Below are 12,105 nucleotides of genomic sequence, written 5' to 3' on the forward strand. Positions count from 1 at the left end.
AAGCAGCTGATCTCAGCAGGTGAGGGACAGGACATGAAGCAGTTCAGAAGGCCACGGGGATGAAGAACCCTTGGGATTCCCCTGGCTGTTAGGCTGAAGTGAGCAGAGTGGGGGGGATCCCAGGGTGTGGGGCACCAAGCCATCTCCTCACCCAGCCATCTGCTAACTGTGCTGGCACTCTGCTGGGCTGATTGCTGATGGGAAAATGATGTGGACTTGTAGGATGGTGGGGGGAACCTTGCCTTTGTGTGTATCCGAGTGAGGTGTGTGTATTTGTAACTGACTGCCTTCTGTTTGGCAGATATCGTGAGGGCAGAAATCACAGTGTATATGATGTGATGAGATCATTAGTCTGCACTAGTTCATAAGTAAGAAAAATCCCTACCTACAGGAATCCCTTAGAGAAAGAATCTTGAAATGGTTTGGCTTGGAAGGGACCTTAAAGCCTACCCAACCTCAACCACCTGCCATGCACAGGGCTGCTGCCCACCACATCAGGCTGCCCAGGGCCCCATCCAGCCTGGCCCTGAATGCCTCCAGGGACGGGGCACCCACAGCTTCTCTGGGCAGCTGTTCCAGGGCCTCACTGCTCTTTGAGTAAAGAACGCCCTCTTAACATCTAACCTCGTCTACTTAACATCTCCCCTCTTTTAGTTAAAAACCATTAAGGCAGAAGTCTGGTCCTTCAGTCCATGTGAGCAATGTAACTGCTTGGCCAAACCAGCTTCCCAAAAAAGTGCACCTCACAACCTCTCCCAGGGTGGGTGAGCTACCATGCACAGCGTCGCTACCAGCACACAATAACGTGCTGCACTGCACAAGCTCGCTCCCAGAACGGGCACGGAGCTACCTGCAGAAAGCTTTCAATAACCCCTTGCACAAGGGGCAGCTCAGAGCCCGTCAGCACCAGGCGCTGAGCTGGGGAAGGGAAGCCCTCCCCCGGCTGGCTGCCGGATCGTTCCATGAAGGCGCGGCGCGGGCAGTGCCGGCAGCGGGCGCCGAGCGGCGGTGTTGTCCCGCGGCCGGGCCGCCATCACCGGGGCTGTGACACCTCCACAGCGCTGCCATTGCCGCACCGCGCCGCTCCACGGAGCCTTCCGACAGAGCCCAACCCCGGTGTGTGAAGTAAGCTCAGGCGAGGAGCTGTGGACAGAAAAATGTAGGAGGTGTATAATGTTCTCTCACCCTCCAGGAAAAAAAAAAAATATATAGCAATTAACATATGGAACAACAAATTATATCTGCAGTGCAATTACAGCATCCATCACCTATGGTTATTGATTCAACTGAGTTCTGTTCCATATATAAGAAGGGCAGGAAATGGCAGTGGGTGTTATCCATCCCCACGTGAGGGCAAGTGCTCTTAGAGCTGCCCCTGGCTGCGCTGCTTCCCTAAGTTATGGCACAGAGCAGAGGAGGATGCAAGCAGTATCTTCACCTCATGCAGAGCCTGTGACATGGGTCGGGACAAGCCCCCATATCCAACTAATGGCCCAGGCTGCTCACTGCTGATATTGCTGCTGAAACTCTGTCTCAGCAGTGTTGTTCTTTTGAAGAGCTTACCCCATTCAAAGATGTCTGCAGCTCGCTGAGTCTCACCCAGGTCTGCTTTCCCTCCATGTGCAGTGCCTGGAACAGAGATGGGCAGTGACTCTTCACCTGAGAATTTTAAGCATAACTAACCAACCAAAAAGCCCGGCTCCATCCCTTGGCAGCTCAGTTCAGTGAGTCACTGCTAAAAGTGGATAACTCACTTCACATCTTAACCCATCTGGACCTGACTCCCAGCTCTGCCATCACATCTTTCCCCACTACTGGGCTGACCCACCCGTGGCTGCCTGGTGCTACCTTCCCTCGAGGTCTCCTGTGCTGCAAAGCAATCTGTGCTACACTGCAGAGAAGTTACTGCCTGAAGCTTCAGCAGTAAGTTTGTGGTTTGTTTTTTGTTTTTTTTCCCCAGAGAAACAACATTGGTGCTGTTGGCACTCCACATCCTACTGCAAAGCCCTGCTGCGAAGATGACAAGCTTCAACCTGGGGCAAATCCATGGGAACGCAGCTGTGGGGCAGAGCCTTGTGCTTTCAAGCTGCAAAAGGAGCGTTTGCCAGAAGAGCAAGGAGCCTTCACCTTGGCTCCAACCCACAGGCTTTCTTCAGAATATTCCTTTCACATGGAAATTCTTGCCAAGTGAAGATTGCTGGCGCTGACTGGCATGTCAGCCGTGGCAAAAGACACTGGGGTTTTGTGTACCAGTTGGGTGTACATGACACGCAGAAAAGGAGAGAGCTTCGTTTTGTGTCGGCTGCTGCAATCAGTCGGCAGCACGCAGGGAGCCTTTGTGGAAGCGATGGCGGAGGGGATGTGTGTCAGAAAAGAAAGCTAGATTTATTAGCATTAATTCCAAATAATCAGTTTTCTGCTGAAGGCACAACCACTAATCTCAAATTTCTCTGCCTCGGAGTTGCTACTTGAGTCCCTCGCCTGCTCCACGCAAAGCCTTGGCCAAGAAAGAGCACCTGCATTACCTCCGCTGCACGTAATTTATTGAGCCAGTCTGACCACAATACCTTTTTTGTTTACCATCACCAGCAAGACAGAAGTCCTTCTCAGAGTGACGCCTCACATGTTGGCTTTCGGTTAGTGCTACCACTGCCACAGGCATCTCCAGAAATATGTTCCAGCAGAAGACCCATGCAGAAGAGTGGGAGGGCTTTTGATGTGCTTCTTTGGTACCCTCAGGGAAGGCTTAGACCTCAGACCTTACAGCCAGGCACCAAACAGTTGGAGCCTGTGCTATGAGCACAAGGAAATGCCTGCCTTATGTGTCTTCAGCACATCACAGAAGGCCTGAATCTTTTCTTGAAAACTCCAACTTATGTATCAAGGGAAGAAATGCAATCTATGCTGGCCCCTGTGCCTGGCCACAGCACACCTGGATGTGTGGAAGTGCTGCAGCATAATTACAGGGAAGCTAAGGGAGATCCACTTCCTTCCAGACCTCTCAGAGGATCTGGGGTCTGGTATGGATAGCTGAGCTTTGCTCTCTGTGGATTCCTCTGTTCTGTTGTGCAGTCCCTTCCATCGGGTTCTCAAATGTGAGCTGGTGCAGCAGAGGCCTCTCCTCATCTTACCCGAAAGGTTTTTTGAGAACTTCATTTTTCTGAGAAATTTTCAAATTTTCAAAATTTGTTCATAAGCAATTTATAGAAGTCTGATTTTGTGTATGTTTTGCCTTTAGATTGATTCTTATCTCTCCTTGAAATGTCTGTTTTATTTTAAACTTGTACTGAACTGAAAATAAATTCAGCCTTTAAAAAGAAAAAAAAAAGGTATATATTTTAGAGTTTCCTTTCCTTCCTTCTTGAATGAAAAATGTTCTCATTTAAATTCTCTGGATGTCTGGAAACTGATAGAGAATGCAACCTGAGCTATTGAATTTGGTTGCACTTTAAATGTTTGTCAGCATCAGTTTTGGGTCTTTGCTACAGGCTCTGTAGTCTCCATGGGCGCTGGGTAACAAGAGAACTCACTGCACCTGAAACCTTGGTGATAAGAAAAGGCAAACGCTGTAGGCACAGCTCTTCTCCTCTATTCCCCAAACTCTTTCTTATAGCTCTCTGCTGTCCTCACTTGCAGGTTGATGGCCTGATCCTATTCTCTGTCATTTGTGTTTCCCTTCCTCTCTGTTGCTCACCTTGTTGCAAGGATGCAAATATCTCTTGCTACTTCTCACTGTTCATTGGGAGGTATTTGGGCGTCCTCCAGCTGTTTTTCTTTTTTTTTTTTTTAATTGGAACAAGTTTGCCTGAGGGTAAAAAGAAGGAAAAGGAGAAAGAAGGAGCAAGTGGGGAGAAAGGCATAGCTTGGAAGGGCATAGTACAGCTGGGAGGGAAAAAGTTTCCTTGCAAACAAGGGCAGAGCAAATGAGGAGGGAAAATGGAAAGGAGCTAAAGACAGGTGAAAGAAGTTTAAGAAACACCAATTAGTTAATGCTTGTGAAGTGCAAAGTTACATGTATACGCTAATTGTATGGGAACTGCTGAGCTATGGCCTGAACCTCTGATTGATCACCTGAGGCGAGCCATGAGTCAGCCAGAGGAGCACAGGTGAAGGCAATTCTCCTGTGCTGCTGGAAGGGGTGGAGCCTGGCTGCACCTCTTCTAGACCTATTTAAGAGCTGGCTGCCAGTGGGGAAGGATCTTTTTGGGAGATCTGCTCTGTTGGAGTTTTGTGGGTGAGCCCAGGATAGGGGCAAGCCTTCTATTTATTCTCTTTTGTTATCATAGTCTACTTTGCCTAACTCTTTTGTTTATTTTGTGATTATAACATCCTAATATTCTTTGATTATACCCTAATCTACTAGTTATTATTTTGTAGAATGTTTTGGTTTATGCAATCATTTCTTTTTAATCACGGCTGATATCAATAGCAGTGAATGATGGGGTTATAATATAAAAATTAAGCAGCGGTTAAGTTCAAGTTTTTTTTTTTTTTTTTTCTCTCTCACAGAAGAGGACGTGGTTTTCTGCATACTTACTTTGAGTTCATCAGAAGCTGCCCCATTTGAACAGAAGGTCAAACAGCGGATGGAGTCCGCCTGTCCCCAGCATGCCCTCTGCAATGGTGGAAAGAAGGCTGAAACAGTGAGTGAGGCCCCTTGCGAAGGGCGCCAGGGTTATTTCTGCACTGTTTTATAGTAGAGAACGATGACTGAGGGCATAGGTGAAAATTACAGAGTAGGGGATGTTTGTGGGTTGAACTTTCCAACACCCTTGTCTCATGATACATGTCTCGCTTCAAGTGGTGTAAAATCTTGTCCTACATGGTTTGCATGAATTGAATCTGGACTGGGGGAAGAGAAACTTACGATGGGAATGTTTCTGCAGAGCCCTTGTGTCAATGATTTGCGGGCTGGTTCGGCCCAGTTCTGTGACTAGCAGGGTGGAGGGATTTGTGAATCCACGCCTCTGGAGAAAAGGAAACAGGGGATCCCAAATAATTAAAAACAGAGGCAACGATCTGAGGAGAAACAAACTAATTTACTAAGTAAGATATCAGAATGCAAGATAACACACTATAATACAGTATAATTAGAATTGAAGCTAATAAATCAGATATAATGAGAGAGAGTATCTGAAGGCCTTACATTAATGCTGAGGTGAGACTGTGGTGGGGTCAAGGAGCAAGAAGGAGAGCCAAAAAGGGGAAAAAGAGGAGGTCCTGTGACCTTGCCAGGGGTTTATATCTCCTCGCTGAATGAAAAGTCCTCTGAGGCATGTAGTTCTTCATCTGGGACAGGTGCCCGGAACTGGAATTAATGCACTACATGATGTTATGATGTGGAATACCAATAACCAAAAATGATTAAACCATGACACCTTGTAACTACTAATGCAGACTGAACTGACCCCTTTGTGTTTCATCTGTGTTCATCAGTCTTTTGAGTGTGTGGTGGGTCTGGTTATCAGAACGGCTGTAGTGGCTGCAGTCATGGCCAGGGAAAAGCACTGATGCTAGAAGGAGCTTATGTGGTCATTTCAGAGGTAGAAAGTCTGACTAGAACTTCTCTGTAGCAATGAGTTGAAATAAAACTTCAAGGGATGGCTTAGTGAGCTGACGACCGCATTTGTTGGAGTGCTGAATGTGTTTCTTGCTGAGCTGGTCTTCATTGTCATGGTGAAGCTCTTCCCTTGGGAAAGAGGTCTGATGATGAGCAGATGTAGTAACTTTATTCTTCCCCTATCTGCAGGGGAAAAGTAATGGTATCTGAACAGTGGCTAGTGACACTGAGCTGAGGTACTCTGAAATTACTAAAAATTACAGGCAGAAAACTTGGTTTTGAAGTCTTACTCAATTCTAATATATTCTAAACTCAGAATTCTGTGTTTAAAATTGTCTTTAGAATTGCCTGAGTTTGAGACCTTGGGGAGATGCCTACCTGGGAGTAATGAAGGTAAAGGCTGCTGTGGGGCTTCTTAATTCAATAAAGCTCTGCATTCATTAGCTAGTGAATGCTTAGTTTTCTGCTATTGTCACAATATTGCTGGGCATGAGGCATTCTTGGCTATGTGCTTTGTTTGGAAATAAATATAGCCCCTTTTTATGCTTGTGCATTTATACGGCTGCTGACCTTTCTAAAACCTTAATGTCTCTTGTGTATGATCTATGAGAAGTGCATTTCTAGTATCTTGGCTCTCTCTCTATGCTCTCGTCCTTTAGTTTCTCTACTCCATTTGTAACTTTAAATTATTAGTGGTATTGCTCAAGATCAAAACAATCTATGTTTTAAATAGGAAAAGAACTGGGAAGCACTTCATTGTGCAAAAGAAAGGTGAGAGAAGTCGGAGATGAATTTTGCACTGTAACAGAATAGTTAGAATCTTTCATTTACTGGTCTAATCTCCATCTACTTCTTTTCTGCTTAAAACTGTGAAAACAGTGACTGAAGTGCATGTATTTTTTTTTTTTTACAGTAGATGGAATATAGCTTTTTGTATACATGAGTGAAATCCCCTTCAGGGTTATATGTTGCCCGTAAGAACATTGAGGCTGATCATCTTAGCTAGGTCCTGGGCTTCGTTTTTACTGATATATCATGGCAAGGTGAATATAGCAGTGTAAAGTAGAAATTGGGATAAGGGTGGCATACAAATGGTAATAGGAAAACTGTCTTCTGTTTGTAGCAAGTAGATTTAAACAAACCATTTATACAGTCTTGGAAATCGTGGTGTCTTTCCCTGCCCCTAAAGAAAATTTACATCTGTGAGGAAAAATCCTAAATGTGTCAAAGTGAAGCAATGAACCGTGGATAACGTCGTTTTCAGATGTGCAGTGCTGAAGGGAATGTGTTGAGCTTTCATCTCTTCTGGGGGAAAATGTGGATGATTGACACTATTTCCAGGGAGGAGAGATGGAGAATGAAATATTCCTCTTTGGAAAAATCAGATGTGGGACTCCCAAATGCAGCAAGCCTTCTGCTGGGGATAGGACCTTTTCCCACAGCCTTTGTGCATCTTTGTGTTCATGGGCAAAGAAGGGTGTGTGAGGAGTCAAACCAAAAGCACAGGATAGCCTTCCATGTCTGGAAGGGTTACAATGCTGCAATTCCTGGTCAGAAAACAAGGAGTGAGGAGCGGCTGAGGGAAGTGGGATTAGTTAGTCTGGAGCAGAGGAGGTTGAAGGAGACCTTACTGTTCTCTACAACTGCCTGAAAGGATGTGATGAAGTAGAGGTTGGCTGCTTCTTACACATAACTAATGATAGGATGAGAGGTAGTGGCCTCAAGTTGTTCTGGGGGATGTTCAGGTTGGATGTTAGGAAACATTTCTTCTGAGAAGGGGTAGTAGGCAGTGGCACAGGCTGCACAGGTAAGTGGTGGAGTCACCATCCCTGAAGAAGTTTAAGAACTCTGTGGATGTAACACTCTGGGACACCATTAGTGGGCATGGTGGTGATTGGACTAGATGGTTTTAGAAGTCATTTCCTACCTTAATGATTCTATAATTCACTGATATCTTTTTAATCTGCCTGGTTGCCTAACAGAGTTGACCCCTCAGTTCTGAGTCTGTCAAATAAACATCAGCTGAACTTTGTGTTTTTATCTTCTTTGGCTGTAAAATATAATTACTGAGTGTCCAGTGGCTTAGGCTTCTTGGACACTGATGCAATGGAAACAGTAACTGATAGTTTGGTCTCAATGAGGTAGCAATATGGTGAAATGCCAACACCTGTATTATTTTTGTTATATACTGATACAGGGTGCGGTGGGTTTAGTAGTTGTATTTTGAGTGTTTTATTCCATGAGAAAGAATTTACATGATCCTAGTTGTTATTGATGGCTGTCAGAGGTCAGTAGGTCAGCGCTTGTAGTTTCTTTGGCTGATATCTGAGCCCAAAGCAGAAGAGAATCCACTAACTGAAAATCGCTATTGTATTTGAAAGACTGTTTTCTTCTGCCCTTCTGCCCCTGTAGCCAAGTCAATATAGGGCAATTAAGAAGCTGAGCAGGAAAGGCTACTGGGAAAAAGGGGGGATATTGGGAAATCTACACCAATACCTGAACAAGTACATTAATGGGAAATGGAGTACAGGAGCTTAACCTAAGCAATCTATCAGATAAACCTTTGGGATGGGCTCACTGTTGTCACAAGTTACCTGCCCTACATAATATGACCTATATAGTAAAAACCAAGCCAACTTAATTATGCACACTTGTGTATATATGATGTGGAGAAAGCTGTATTTATATGGTCTTTTTGTTTTGTGTGGTTTTTTTTTTCCCTCCTCAATAAGTTCTATTTGTGAGAGAAAACCTGGAGTGTTTCTGTTAGTATTATTTTGGAAAAGATCTTGCATTTCTTTGAGGAACAACTTAAATGAAAAATTGAGAATTTAATTTATGTGTACTGTTACAGAAAAGAGGCTAATTTATGGTCAGATTTAAGGAAGGTGCAATATGCTTCAAAACAAAGTTTCATTCTCTTTACTTACTGTACCTTTTCCTTTCACCTCCTACCTCTTACCTGCAAAGCTGGTTGGCCTTAGAGCGTGGGGTGGCTTCCAGCAGGACACTGCTGCTGAGTCCCAAGGCAGCCATGCTGAGATCCTTCAGGATCTCCTTCCTGCTGGAACTGAAGTCTGGATGACTCCTGACCTTGAGCAGCTCTTTCAAACCTCTCCTAAAGAGGACCGAGATGTTCTAAGGCAATGGGCTTACAAAGATAGATGTCAACTGTGCATGTGAAACTGTGCATCTCATTCACTCCAACCATCCTCCCACTGTTCTTTATGAAAGCTAAATACTGAGGTAACAGCTAAACCTGCAGGATTTCAATTTTGGAGATGGTTTGGATACTATGCTCGAGAACAATACTTTTTGACTTCTGTTCTTCCTGTTGTCTCTTAAGAAATTATTTTCCAACTCAAAGTGTTCATTTATAGATAGAAAGACACGCCCTGATTCATTTTTAAAATAGAAATGAATATACCTAGATTGTGCTTTTGAAAGGATGTGCTCCAACAATTTTACTGTCTGCTTTAATACTATGCAGCAATTTTCCGGAAACACTTATTTAAAAAAAAAAAAAAAAAACTTTTTTTTTGTTTTTACTTTTAGCCATTTTTATGGCAAGATACTTAAAAATAAGGGGAAGATTAAAAGAAAACAGAAGGGCCAAATCTATGGGTTTTTTTTGACAGTTTCACCACTGGCTTTGTTGGAACTGGTGTTCTACCTGAGCATTTCTTCTCAAGTGTAAGGATTCTTTCTCCAAGTATCTTCTTGCTGTAATCACAGAATCATAGAATCTCTCAGGTTGGTGAAGATCTTAAAGATCATAAAGTCCAACTGCAACCTAACAATACTATTTGAACTCTAACAACCCTCTGCTAAATCATGTCCCTGAGCACCACATCCAAATGGTTTTTAAACACATCCAGGGACAGTGACTCAACTGCCTTCCTGGGGAACCTATTCCAGTGCTTAACAACCCTTCTGTAAAGAAGTGTTTCCTGATATCCAACCTAAACTTACCCTGGTGCAACTTGAGGCCATTTCCCTTTGTCCTGTCACCAGTGAGAAGGTAAGCACCTTTCAGATGTTGGAAGAGAGCAATAAAAAACCCTCAGCCTCCTTTCCCTCAGACTAAACAGTCCCAGTTCCTTCAGTCAATCCTCTGAGGAATGAAGGAAACAGAATTATTCTGTTTTTAGTGGCAATGTAACAATTTCAGGACAAAAAGAAGTGCAGAGTTACTACAGACAGCTGGTGGTGTTTTTTTCCCCCCACCCCCCCCCCCTCAATATTTCATTCTCAGAATGCATTTTTTTAAATTAAAAAATACTTAAACCTGAATCAGGCTTCTTTTTAGAGTCTGCCAGTGATCCATGGAGCTGGTCTTTTCTCTGTCTGAACTGCCAACAAACTCTGTCAGCTCAGACATGCATTTTAACTAATTTCAAGTGATCTGTGTGTTCTGCCTGAACTCATTCTACTTCCTCCAGATAGGACGGCAGAAAAGTTAATAACTCAGCACAATCTGCCTAGTGCAGAATAAATAAAATAGCATCAGGAGAGGGTGTTTGCCAACAACTGCTGCTCATGAAGCATTTAGTGGATTACTTGGATTCATTCTTTTAGCTTAACTTTTTGCAGAGGATTTCATGTACTTGTTCTAGATCCAGCAACAGCAGGACCTGTAAGTTGGCCTCTAATGGAGTTTGAAAGCACTGTTTGGAGGCCTTAGGCCTCTTCTAAAAATTTGTTACAAGTGTTAGGGCAGTTTGATTTTATGGTAGTAATTTATTTTTTTTTAATTGAAAGTATGTATTTAGTTATGTTGGTATAGTTCTTAATACATGTTCATTAGATAATTGTCAGAATGGTGCTAGAAAGACATCTAGTCCTGGAGCCATCTCCATCAAGGTCGTGTGCACTTTGTCCCATTGTGACAACAAATTTTGCTGTATTTACTTATCAAAGCTTTATTTATACTAATTGTCCCATAACTGCAAAAAGCCCAATAGCTCTAGTCTCTTGGGTAGGCTCAATGGATGCTCAGTCAAGATCCTTCCATGGCTGAGACCTGCCTTTTAAGTAAGACATGAATCCAAAGGATGATCAGATATGCACGAAATTCAAGCAAGGTACAAAATACCTCAAACATCTGAGCCTTATACTTAAATACTTTTTGAAAGAAGGAAATGATCAAGGTCTAAGCCATCCCAAAAGCTGAGCGTGGGTCACTACTGAGAAGTTAATTGTGAAAATCAGGATGACAACTTACAGATAATGAAGCAGGAAGCAGGTTCCTGGCACCTACAAATCCAGCAAGGAGACAAATGTCTGAGCAAATGTCAGGAAATTAGGAAGTATTTTAACAGCTCATGGATTTGAGTGCTCAGCTGATCATCAGTGATTTGTATGATTTACTATGCTTTTTTACTTCCAGTCCATCGCTGTTGCATGCAACTCTCTCCTAAGCCATTCCTAATATGCCATCTTGTATGCTTGACAAACTTTTTTCTTGCGGCCATATTGCATAAACAGCTCCTGCATAATTTGCTGTATGCCGTTATCTTTAGGCACGAGCCGTGCAGTGCAGCACAAAATAAAAATGTTAACTCACCCTCGCTTTCATAATGAAACAACTTTTTGATCTTCCTGGTGTTTAACATCTTTTCTATATAATACGTTTCTTTAATGTGAAAGCTACATTCTTCTGGAGCAGAACAATGAGGGAGAAGGGATCTTGGGAGCAAGACAAAGAACCCTCAAACCTGTGTGTATCAAATAATAAAACAAGTTAATAAATTGGTAAAAGATGCACGTTTTTCAGTCGAAGTCTGATTTTATTGTTCACTGCTTAAGTCACTGAAGCATCGTCTAGTGATGTTAGATGATGAAAGCCAAGTCAGTGTGGACCTAATCATAAAATTGTAACGTTATTAATGGCTGTAGGATGTTGTTAGTGTTCTGCAGAATGTGAAAAATAGGCAGAATGTCTTTGGATGTGAATGATAGTTCCCTGAGTTTTGATGTTATTAGCTTAAATTTGGTAGTTTTTGTATGGTACCTATCAGTCTTTCTCGGCTGTGCAGGGAATGAATCTTTGAGCTTTGTATTTGGAGAGTAATAATAGAATTACCAGCAATTCCTATTCAGGAGTTGCATAGAAAGCCCCAGGCAAACCAGGAATTAAATAGAAATACCAGTAACTTAAAAAAGAGAAGAAAAAAAAAAAAAAAGGACCACATGCATGAAATAACAATCTCTAAAGCCATATGTTCCAGAGCATAAGAATAAGAAAGAAGGTTGCCTAGTGAGGAGAGAAAAATACAAATAATAATAATAAAAAAAAAAATCAGACTTTTCCACAGATCAGATCAGAGGTGAAAGCTGAAGAAGGATCTCATTATTCTCTCTTCTAAAAGAAGAGAAAATTGAGGGACAGCAGCCTTGATCTTATTGAGAAGAAGATTGAAGTGAAAGACAAGGTTGGTTGTTCTCACTTCAGGAGGGTCTGAAAGCTGAAATAGCAAAATCAATTTACTATCGTTACTGTAACAATTAAACTGACGTGATGAAAAGATGGAGGAGGAGGAGGA

General features: G+C 42.9%; 1 long non-coding RNA gene across 1 annotated transcript in view; it reads left to right on the forward strand.

Annotated features, from left to right (window-relative positions):
* Positions 1-4,212: 4,212 nt before the first annotated feature.
* LOC128092147 (uncharacterized) overlaps positions 4,213-12,105 on the forward strand; it is a 94,155-nt gene continuing 86,262 nt past the window's right edge. Inside the window, exons 1-2 of the long non-coding RNA XR_008211662.1 lie at positions 4,213-4,234; positions 4,510-4,643. This is a non-coding gene — a long non-coding RNA (uncharacterized LOC128092147). The remainder of the gene's footprint in view (positions 4,235-4,509; positions 4,644-12,105) is intronic.

Source organism: Tympanuchus pallidicinctus, unplaced genomic scaffold, assembly GCF_026119805.1.
Source record: "Tympanuchus pallidicinctus isolate F22 unplaced genomic scaffold, pur_lepc_1.0 scaffold10, whole genome shotgun sequence".
Lineage (NCBI taxonomy): Eukaryota > Metazoa > Chordata > Aves > Galliformes > Phasianidae > Tympanuchus > Tympanuchus pallidicinctus.